Genomic DNA, 10,185 nt, shown 5'->3' with positions numbered 1-10,185 from the left:
AAGGTTGATTCGAGGAGAATAAAATCGAGCCCCGTGAAATGATTGGTGTCTCTTCTAGCAATTATGGTATTTCCCACAACTTTGTGCCAAACTCTTATGCCCGGATGATGGACCAAGAGAGCACGACAAGCATGAAAATCTTCATATTTCTTCCCGGAGATTGCCTCCCAAAGAGGCGCGGGATTGTACTTACCATATTGCTTATAGAATTTATGTGTATCGCTAAGACCCAAAATTGCACCCAATTCCGGAAAGGAAATGCGTCTACTAGTGTTAGCTAGACGAAACTCAATATTTTCTCTATTCTCAACCTTTGTCACTTTTAAAGAACTTAAGAATTCCAAAACAAGGGAGGGGTATGTTACTTCTTTCATTTCAAACAATTTCTTCAAACCCATGGCATTGAAAAAGACTCTTGTTTGTTCAAGGACACCTAGCTTCTCTAAGGTTTTTTCACATATGAACTTGGTGGATTGAATTTGTTTCATAGCAAACTTGACAAATGAATTTCTATGGTCATCGGAGATGAAAGTTACCTCCGGATAATGCAAGAGTTGATTAATTACCGGAGTAGAAGGTGATGCTTCCATAGAAATTTGCTGAGGTTGTTCCACTACCAAGCTTGGTGTTGACACCACCATTGCCAAAGCTTTCTTTGTTTGTAGAGCTTTTTGCCTTTGAGAGAGAGCCTTTGCTTTTGGTGCCTTTGTTGCTCCCTTTGTTCTTGCCATTTGAAAACCAAGTAGAGAATCAAAAATCTTCAATTTGTAGAATGCCCAAATCGATTTTGAAAGTGAAAGGCTTTGCCTTTATGAGAGCAAAAATCGACTCAAAGGGTGAAGATTTTGTGCTTGGTTTTGATTTTTCTTGAAGATGGAGTGATTAATTTGATGTTTGAAGGATGATTTGATTTTGTTTTGGTGATTTTGTTGAGGGTTTTTGTGTTTGAGATGGAGAGGATGAGGGTTTTGGTATTATGAGTAGTGTTTATGAATGAATGAATGAATGAATGAAGGTGGGGGGGGTATTTAAAGAAAACGAAAATCTCGAAGATGCAGGCACGATCCGTGCGGATTAGGCGCAATCCGCTCGGATTTTCAAGCTTCAAATTTTAAAAATCCCGCCCAAGACGGGCGTCTCCCGGGGAAATCCGCTCGGATTTTTATTGAGGGACGGCGTCTCTTGGGAAATCCGGACGATTCTCATCCGAGATTTTTCTTGTTTTTCTTGACTTCAAGACGGGCGGATTTTACCGAGAGACGGACGGATCCTGGGAGACGGGCGTCTTTCCGAAAATCCGCTCGGATTCCTTAACATGACAGAATTCTTCAATATTTGCACAGCCCAAGACGGGCGTCTTCTCACCGGACGCTCGGATCCTCTCGCAGACGGGCGGATTGTCGTGAATCCGCTCGGATTCTTCCTTGATTACACGGATCCTTGCGCAAACCCATTCCTTAACATTCTTTCTTTCTTTCTTTCAAATCTTGTGTTCTTCATTGTGGGGGCACTACTAAGGCATGAATAGCCTAGGCAATTGCCATCCCCACACTAAGGTAAATCACTACACATCAATTAAAATCATTAGTCCCTCCCTCACTTCTCTCTTTTCATGACAATTATTTTGATCAAGGTAAATAAAATCCAAAAATGACAAAAATGCAATGCAAAAATTAAATGTAAGTTAGGGAGTTAGAAATATTTACAAGTGGTGGTTTAAGGAGGACTCCACCAAACTCTCATTCTTGATGAGATGTCAAGGAGGCATGTTCAAGGTGTTGTTGATGTTGCTCAACACCTCGAAGAAGTAATTAAAAGCTTGTTCATTGTTGTGGTAGAGGTCCTCAATAGACCGTGGCTCTTGTTGTTGATCATGATCGATGGCATGCCCAATGTAGGGATTAAAGATCCCTTCAAATTCGTCGTCCCAAAGACCACAAACTTCATTGAGTTGATCATTGAAAATCTCTTGCTTGGATGGAGACAACTCTCCCAATTTCTTCGTTTGGCCAATGAGGCCATCTTCTTCTTCCTTGGTTGATTTTGATGAGCTTTGCAAGCTCTCCTTTTCACAATTCACTTGCTCTTTGAATGGAGTATCTTCAACTTTCTTCTTCCATTGGAGTTCCGATTTCTTCTTTTCATCTTTGCGGCTATAATGATCAATCATGAAACATGGCTCATGCAAACGAGGAGCTCTCATGGTCTTGTCAAGATTAAAAGTTATGCTTTCATCTCCTACCTCTAGAGTGAGCTCTCCATGTTTCACATCAATTACCGCACCCGCGGTGTGTAGGAAAGGTCTTCCTAAGATGATTGGAATGTTGGAATCTTCCTCCATATCAACAATGACAAAGTCCACCGGAATGAAAAACTTCCCAATTCGCACGGGGACATCTTCCCATATCCCTAGCGGTGTCTTCGTCGATCTATCGGCCATTTGAAGAGTGATGTTGGTACATTTGAGCTCTCCCATTCCCAACCTTTTACTCACCGAGTACGGCATGACACTCACACTAGCCCCTAGATCACATAAGGCTTTGTTGATCGTTGTGTCGCCAATGGTACACGGTATTGAGAAGCTTCCCGGATCCTTTAACTTTGGAGGTGAACTCCCTTGAAGAATTGCACTACTCACCTTAGTGAAGGCGATAGTCTCAAGTTTCCGGATTGACTTCTTCTTTGTGAGAATATCCTTCATGTACTTCGCATAGGCCGGAACGTGATTGATTAATTCCGTAAAAGGAATTGAGACTTCTAGGTTCTTTACAATTTCCATGAACTTTCCAAGTTGATCATCAAATTTGGGCTTGGCTTGACGACTTGGAAAAGGAAGTCTAATCACAATGGGCTCCTTTTCTTTGGTTTTGTCTTCATTTTTCTTTGAACTTTCTTCTTTTGATGATTCCCCTTCTTTGGGACCTTCCACCACAACTTCATTCTCACTAGCTCTCACAACTTCATTCTCAACTTGCTTCTTCGGGGCTTCATATCTTGTACCACTTCTCAAGTGAATGGCACTGACCGTTTCATGTCTAGGGGGATTACCTTGAGGTGGTAATTGCCCCTTTTGTCTTGATGAGCTTGAAGATGCTAGTTGGGTCAATTGTGTTTCCAACATCTTGGTGTGAGCTAGAATGTTGTTGATGGTGGTATCCTTTGCTTGGCTATCCTTTTGCATTTGGGTGAAGAATTCTTGTTGATTTTTTTGCATTTGAATGACCGCTTTTTGGACATCAAAACTTTGGTCATTGTGGTGATTGTATGGATTTTGATTTTGGTAGCCTTGGTTTTGATTGAAAAAGGGTCTTTGATTTTGATTCCTCATGGGTGGTGGAGTGTATGTAGTTTGAGGGTTTTGAACATTTTGGCTCTTGTATGAGAGATTTGGGTGGAACTTGGTGTTTTCATTGTAAAAATTTGAATAAGGGGTGCCACTTTTGTAAGCTTGGAAAGCATTGACTTGTTCGGTTGTTCCCCTACATTCACTTGAGTCATGACCCAAGGTTCCACAATTCTCACATATCCCGCTTGGGATTGATGAGGATGCCGTCATGGCATTGACATGATGCTTTGATGATTTTGAGTTTTCCTCAAGCCTAGCCATAGCTTGTTCAAATTTCAAGTTGATTGTGTCAATGTGAGCACTAAGTTGAGCACCCAATTGAGTAACGGTGTCCACTTCATACTTTCCTCCTCTAGTAGCCTTGCGAGGCCTACTATATTGCGAATTATGGACCGCCATTTCCTCAATCTTGTTCCATGTTTGATTGTCATCAACTTCGGTGAACATTCCATTAGATCCCATATTGAGGATGTTCCTTGAATCTTCATATAAACCATTCCAAAATTGTTGCACTAAAAACCATTCGCTAAGTCCATGGTGAGGACATGAGCGACAAACACCTTTGAACCGCTCCCAAGCTTCATACAAAGACTCTTCATCCCTTTGCTTAAAACTCGTGATTTGAGCTCTTAGCATATTGGTCTTCTCCGGTGGGTAGAATTTTTTGTAGAAAGCGAGAGCTAACTTCTTCCAAGAATCTATTCCAAGGGTGGCCTTATCAAGGCCCTTCAACCATTGCTTTGCGGTGCCGATTAACGAAAAAGGAAATAAGACCCATCTTATTTGGTCTTGAGTCACGCCCGTTTGAGAGATAGCTTCACAATAATCACAAAATGTTTCCATATGAGAATGAGGGTCCTCACTAGGCATTCCCCCGAATTGGCTCCTCTCAACTAGTTGGATGAAGGCGGACTTGGCAATAAAATTTCCGGTAAGATGTTGTGGGGTAGGAGTACCATTTGGTAGATCCTCCTCGGTGGGTATAGAGTGTGACGAGAATTTAGGCATTGTAGGTGGATTTTGTGTGGTATTGTTTAATGGGTTCTCTTCTCCTTCTATTGCGAAAGGATTGACAAACTCACTAGTGGGTTGAACAACTTCCCCAACACCTCCCAAATTCCTCCTAACAAGTCTCCTATTATTCGTCAAGGTTCTTTCGATTTCACGGTCAAAAGGTAACAAATTTCTTTGTAACCTTCTAGACATGCAAAATATCAAACAACTAGAAAACAATTAGAACATTCCTTGAGGAGTTTTACTTCCCCAAGGTGAAAAAGACACAACTAAAAATAACAAAAGAAATCTAAAATCAATTAAACACCGTCCCCCCGAAACGGCGCGCCATTTTTGATCGATGCCATTTGGTGTTCACAATTAAGCATATGTGGTCGTTGGTCAATGGTCGATACAAAACACAATTTATACTTCACAAACAACTCTACAATTAGTAAAGGGGCAAGTAAAGGTCGGATCCCAAGGGACGGGTATTGAAAACGAAGATTTCTATTGCTACTAGGGGTGTCTAGGGGTGTCACAAGTTGGGTTGATGTAGAAGGTTACTAAACTAAAATAGCAATGAAAATAAGCTAACAAGGTAAATGAAATAAGGGTGTAAACAATTGATTAAAAGCACTAGGGTGTCATGGGTTCATAGGGGATTCATGGGATATGATCATACAAACATGTTCTCAAATTATAAGCAAGCAATTATTGTTGTGATGGATCGAGTTGGGTTATATCTTACGATCCTAGGAAAGTTTGGGTCCCTGAGCGAATCACATAGATTGTACAACACCTACAAGTCGACTTAATCTTTCCTACTCAAAGCATGCATGGTCTAACAAGACTCGAGTTGGGTTATGTCTTACAAGTCAAGTTGAAGAGATAGTAGATGATAATAAATGCAAGGATTCATAGGCTTAGCATTTCATCAAACATAACATGTGCATGTATTAAGATCAAAACAAGCAAGCAAATAAGATATGAAAGCATATTGATTTAAGCATGAATCATCCCCATGTTGGTTTCCCCTAATCACCCATTAAACCCTAGCTAAGAGACTACTCACTCATTATCATATTGATCATGCTAGAAAGGTTGTCAATCATACTAACATAATGAAACATGATGAATAAATGAAAGTAATTAGCAATAATTAAAAAGGGATTAAGAGATTATACCTACTAATGATTCCAATAATAAAGCAAGAATAATAGAAGTACTTGAATCCTAGATTGAGAGGTTGTCAATCTCCCAATAATAACCCAAATAATCTTCAATTACCCAAAATAAAGTAAGAACAAGAGAGAGATTAAGGAACTAAAACTTGGATTAAAACTTGATTAATATTTGATTACAATATTGAAGAGAGATTTGATTGATATTAACTACACTAATTATTGATAAGAAGAACATGCTCCTCTAATTAGACTAATGGGGTATTTATAGTGAAAATTAGGGAGGATGCATTAGGGTTAACTAAGGGTTAAACTAGTAATTACACTTTTTAAGTTGAGCAAGGAGACTCCGGTATTCAATGAGAGAAGGGCGTCTCCATTTTGTAACTTGAAGGACGAAACCGTGCTGTACTGTGATCCGAGCGGATGGAGGTCGAGACGGACGGATGGGGCATGGACGATCCGAGCGGATGGAGGCGAAGACGCTCGGATTGGGCCTGGGGATCCGAGCGGATCCGGGTAAGGACGCTCGGATTGAGTCAAGCGGACGGACGGATCATGGATGATCCGTTCGGATTCTTCTACAGCGTCATTCCTTCTTCTTTTCTTCCCTTTTCTTCATAGAATCCTTGGGGATTTCCTTGGGGACTCAAGGATCCTTTCTCAACATTGATCTTCTACTTAGCTATGTACAAAGGCCTTCTAGTCTTGTCTCTCCTTGATGCTTGGTCATTGAATACGATCCATTTAGCCTCGTTTTGCCATGAAAATGCAAGATTCTTACTCCTTTCCTACCAAGGGATCAAAATCTCAAAGAATATGCAAAACAAAGATCTAAAGATAAGAAATGACCCAAATAGGCACTAAAAAGCATAGAAACAATGGTAATTCGGGGGCTAAATATGCGCCAATTATGGTCGCATCAGATGGCTTATAAAAATCGTGTGACATACGAATGTCAAAGAAAACTAACTCGTGACCTCTATATGTGTCAGTTTTCATGCAATTATTAGGTGGTTTGGTTTTTAGGCGGAATATGATGCATATAATCGTTACGGAAAAATAAATAATTGAATGCAATACGTAAATAAAAATTCCTAGTGTGGCCTATCCTAGTAAAACAAAACATAAAACAACTTTGGAATCCACCGTTGGACCCGAGAAGCTTGTCTTGATGTTCCATCTTGATCTAAGTAGCGGGAGTGAGCATCCGGTCTCCATCTTTGGTCTTCTCAAAAATTACAATTTAAAATTACAAAAATAAACCTATTTACATTCTAATTAAAAACTGTAATTACAAGTGAAAAATCCAAAACGGAGATACGAGATCTCAAAATACAACCAAGACCGTGTTCCATCATTACGGTAACACGTTCTACTAAGGCCACACTAAGTTACAACCGTTTGCAAAAATTAAATACGTAATAAAAAAAAAAAAAAAAAAACATTCACGGCATTCAAGATAAACGATAAATAAAAATGCATCAACTAAAAACAAATTCATTCGTGACATAATTCCGTAATTATGTTAAATTTATCCAAACCACCTTTTAATGATTAAAATTCATGTGATAAAACCGCTTCTATCATTTAATTTTAATCCATTACAATCCGTTACTTTAAATGCGCTTTAAAATAACTTAATGGTACGTGTGTGAACCGTGTCACAATCATAGCGAGTGTACAATATCCGTATAAAGTACATATTGAAGCCAAAAGAAAATTTAAATCAAAAGAAACAAATTTTCAAAGTCATTAAAACGGAAATCCTTCGATCCAGGGACATAAGTGTTCGATCGAGGGACAAAAGGGCTCGATCGATCAACCGCAAGTCGATCGAGAGGGTTGCCAAACAGAAAGTGCTCGATCGACTAAACTGGTGGTCGATCGAGTACCTTTATCAACAAATCTACTCGATCGAGTACGAGGACAACTCGATCGAGCAAGAGGGTTAAGAAAGGGGTCGATCGAGTACAACAGGGACTCGATCGAGCAAAAGGTTTTTGAAACGGGTCGATCGAATACAACAGGGGACTCGATCGAGCAAAAACAAGACAAAAAAAAACACTCGATCAATTAAAAACTTGTTCGATCGAGTACAAAACTTTCTCAAAACTCCAAACCCTCGTGAAACAAGTTTTATGATACAAAACCACAACAATTTTGATCAAAAACGCATAAAATCAATTTTAACAATTGACAAAAACATGACATATTGTTATAATCTCCGTATAAAACAACAATATGCAAAAATCAACGAAAACAACATGAAATAACCGTGTAAAACATGTCACGGTTTCATAAAAACGCAACAGCCAAATCAAAAAATTTCTGCCGTGAGAAAAATTGGTTGATGCCCCACGGTTTTTAAGACAAAAACAATCGTTTCAAAATCGTTTTATGAAAAACACATAGAAAATTTACGTGGCCTCGCTCTGATACCACTTGTGGGTATACATCCGTATAATACCCTTTAAAATTAGGACTATAACGTAAATTTAAACATGTGATTATGGTCATAAAACATAAATGCAATAGAAACGATAAGGAACAAGAAATAACCTCGGGTCCTTTATAGTGCGGCGTAAAGAACAGAAATCAACAGAGATTTCCTCCTAATTGTTGCACCCAAGACTTGTCCGAGATATGCCCTTGTGCTAGAACGTGTTCTCCGATTGCCTTGCAATATTGGGAGAACTTGTTGTGAGGTTTTCGAGATGTGAGATCCGAGTTTCGGAGAGAAAGTATCTCCAAAACCCTAGTTTTCTCAAAAATCAAATGTCTAGGTCAAAAGGAGAGGGAGTCTCTCCTTTTGTTAACCTCGGCCAACCGTGGGTTTGCATGGGGAAGTGGGCTTCCACTTCCTCTTAATTTTACCTCGTGGTCCTAAAATAAATTGCTAAATGTATATGACGCGGTTTATTATAAATCATTATCGGTTATCGGAAATTAAGGCATCGCTAATAATACGGGTTAGTCAATTATTAATACGTGTCCGACAAAACAATATTGTATAAATATATTCAATATACATTTAATTAAATATAAAACGCTTATATTTAATTTTACGAATTAATCAGTTAATTCGCCTTTAGCCCATGATATTTAATCCGTATTAAATATAATATCTCAACATCACATATTTGACTAATTACTAGTCAAATAACTCGACCGACTTGTTAGTCGATTTGGCATTTACATGATCGTATTTTCATACCGTCACATCTCTCGAACGTATCCTATAGGTGTGACTTTTAGGGACCAGTTGATCACCGCCATCTGTATGACAATAACGTCAAACTTATCTAGCAAGCCAACCGTTATTGATAAACGTGGATCAACTGATAATAATACCAAAAGTATGCCCTTTGATCCTTTTAGAGGTTTATAAGTCCTTGCACTAACTGTTAAGGACACCAACCCCAACACTATCACTACGAAGCAAACCCTAATTGCAAAGACAAGGATACGGATGATGATGACGACATACCTACAAGGAGAAACCCGGCAAAAGACCGCTACCCGACTCAAGTTACGATCTCCTAAGGCACAAGAACCTTCAAAGGCTTCCATGGAGGTTATATGGTGAAGGGAAGGGAAGGAGGCGACCTAAGGATCTGAAGAAATGAGGCGGAAATGGTTTGCGGATTTAACAAAACGCGATTATAAATCCTCGCTGAAAACCCGTTACTCGATCGAGTGTCCCACATACTCGATCGAGTGTCCCCCTACTCGATCGAGTACCCAAGCTACTCGATCGAGTAGCATCTACTTTATCGAGTACCACACATAACTCGCAACCCAAGGTAACTTTGGCACGCACTTCTAAGGACTATTACCGCTCCCAAGGTCAGTCAACGCTGGTCAAAAGGTTTCTAAAAGGGCGGGTATTATAGTCTTCCCCCCTTAAAAAGAACTTCGTCCCCGAAGTTCAACTCACCTAACTCAAAGCACAAGACACGGGAACACAACGACATCACTACTCTTTCGACACAGGTCACTACTCCCCGGAGATACCATCCCCCATGTCATCATCATCAACTGTCTAACACTCTATATATATCGACTCTTACAAGCTATCATATAAAACACCAACCTCGCAACGCAACCAGCACAATCAACGATTACCCATCATATTACGGGATTACCCCATTTACTAGTAACAACCATCAACACGAAACATATCTCATATCAACATGCCGTATGACTATACCACCATGTTACTCAACAACGCGATTCTATTACGACACATGGCACCACAACTATCAACTTTCACTTCGACGCATGAATTACTCAACGAACTAAGGTAACCAATTACAACTTCATACAAGCAATGTGACCAAAGTAATAGAAAACTTTGTAAATAAACAACAAAATATTATAAACGAACAACAACATAATTTCAAAATCAGCCTTTTTATTTTGCGACATTACTCTTCCCCTCTAAAAAGGAACTTCGTCCCCGAAGTTCACCACCAAATTACTACATATGTTACTTATTACTTGCATCGTGACATAAATCCAAACCATATTATTCATTATTGACATTACTCATACTACTCATACAACCAGTAAACCATAAAGATATATGCAACCACATTCGAATAACTAGTCACTGTCAAGCAGGCATATGTATGTCATTTGCATTTGTATATATATAGA

General features: G+C 39.3%; 1 non-coding gene across 1 annotated transcript; it reads left to right on the top strand.

The window, feature by feature from the left end:
- Nucleotides 1–3,875: 3,875 nt before the first annotated feature.
- LOC141616666 (small nucleolar RNA R71) lies at nucleotides 3,876–3,982 on the top strand. The gene has a single exon (XR_012530999.1). It is a non-coding gene; the product is annotated as a small nucleolar RNA R71 (small nucleolar RNA).
- Nucleotides 3,983–10,185: the final 6,203 nt, after the last annotated feature.

This window comes from Silene latifolia, chromosome 11 (assembly GCF_048544455.1).
Source record: "Silene latifolia isolate original U9 population chromosome 11, ASM4854445v1, whole genome shotgun sequence".
NCBI lineage: Eukaryota > Viridiplantae > Streptophyta > Magnoliopsida > Caryophyllales > Caryophyllaceae > Silene > Silene latifolia.
This window is presented reverse-complemented; position numbering and strand designations above follow the sequence as displayed.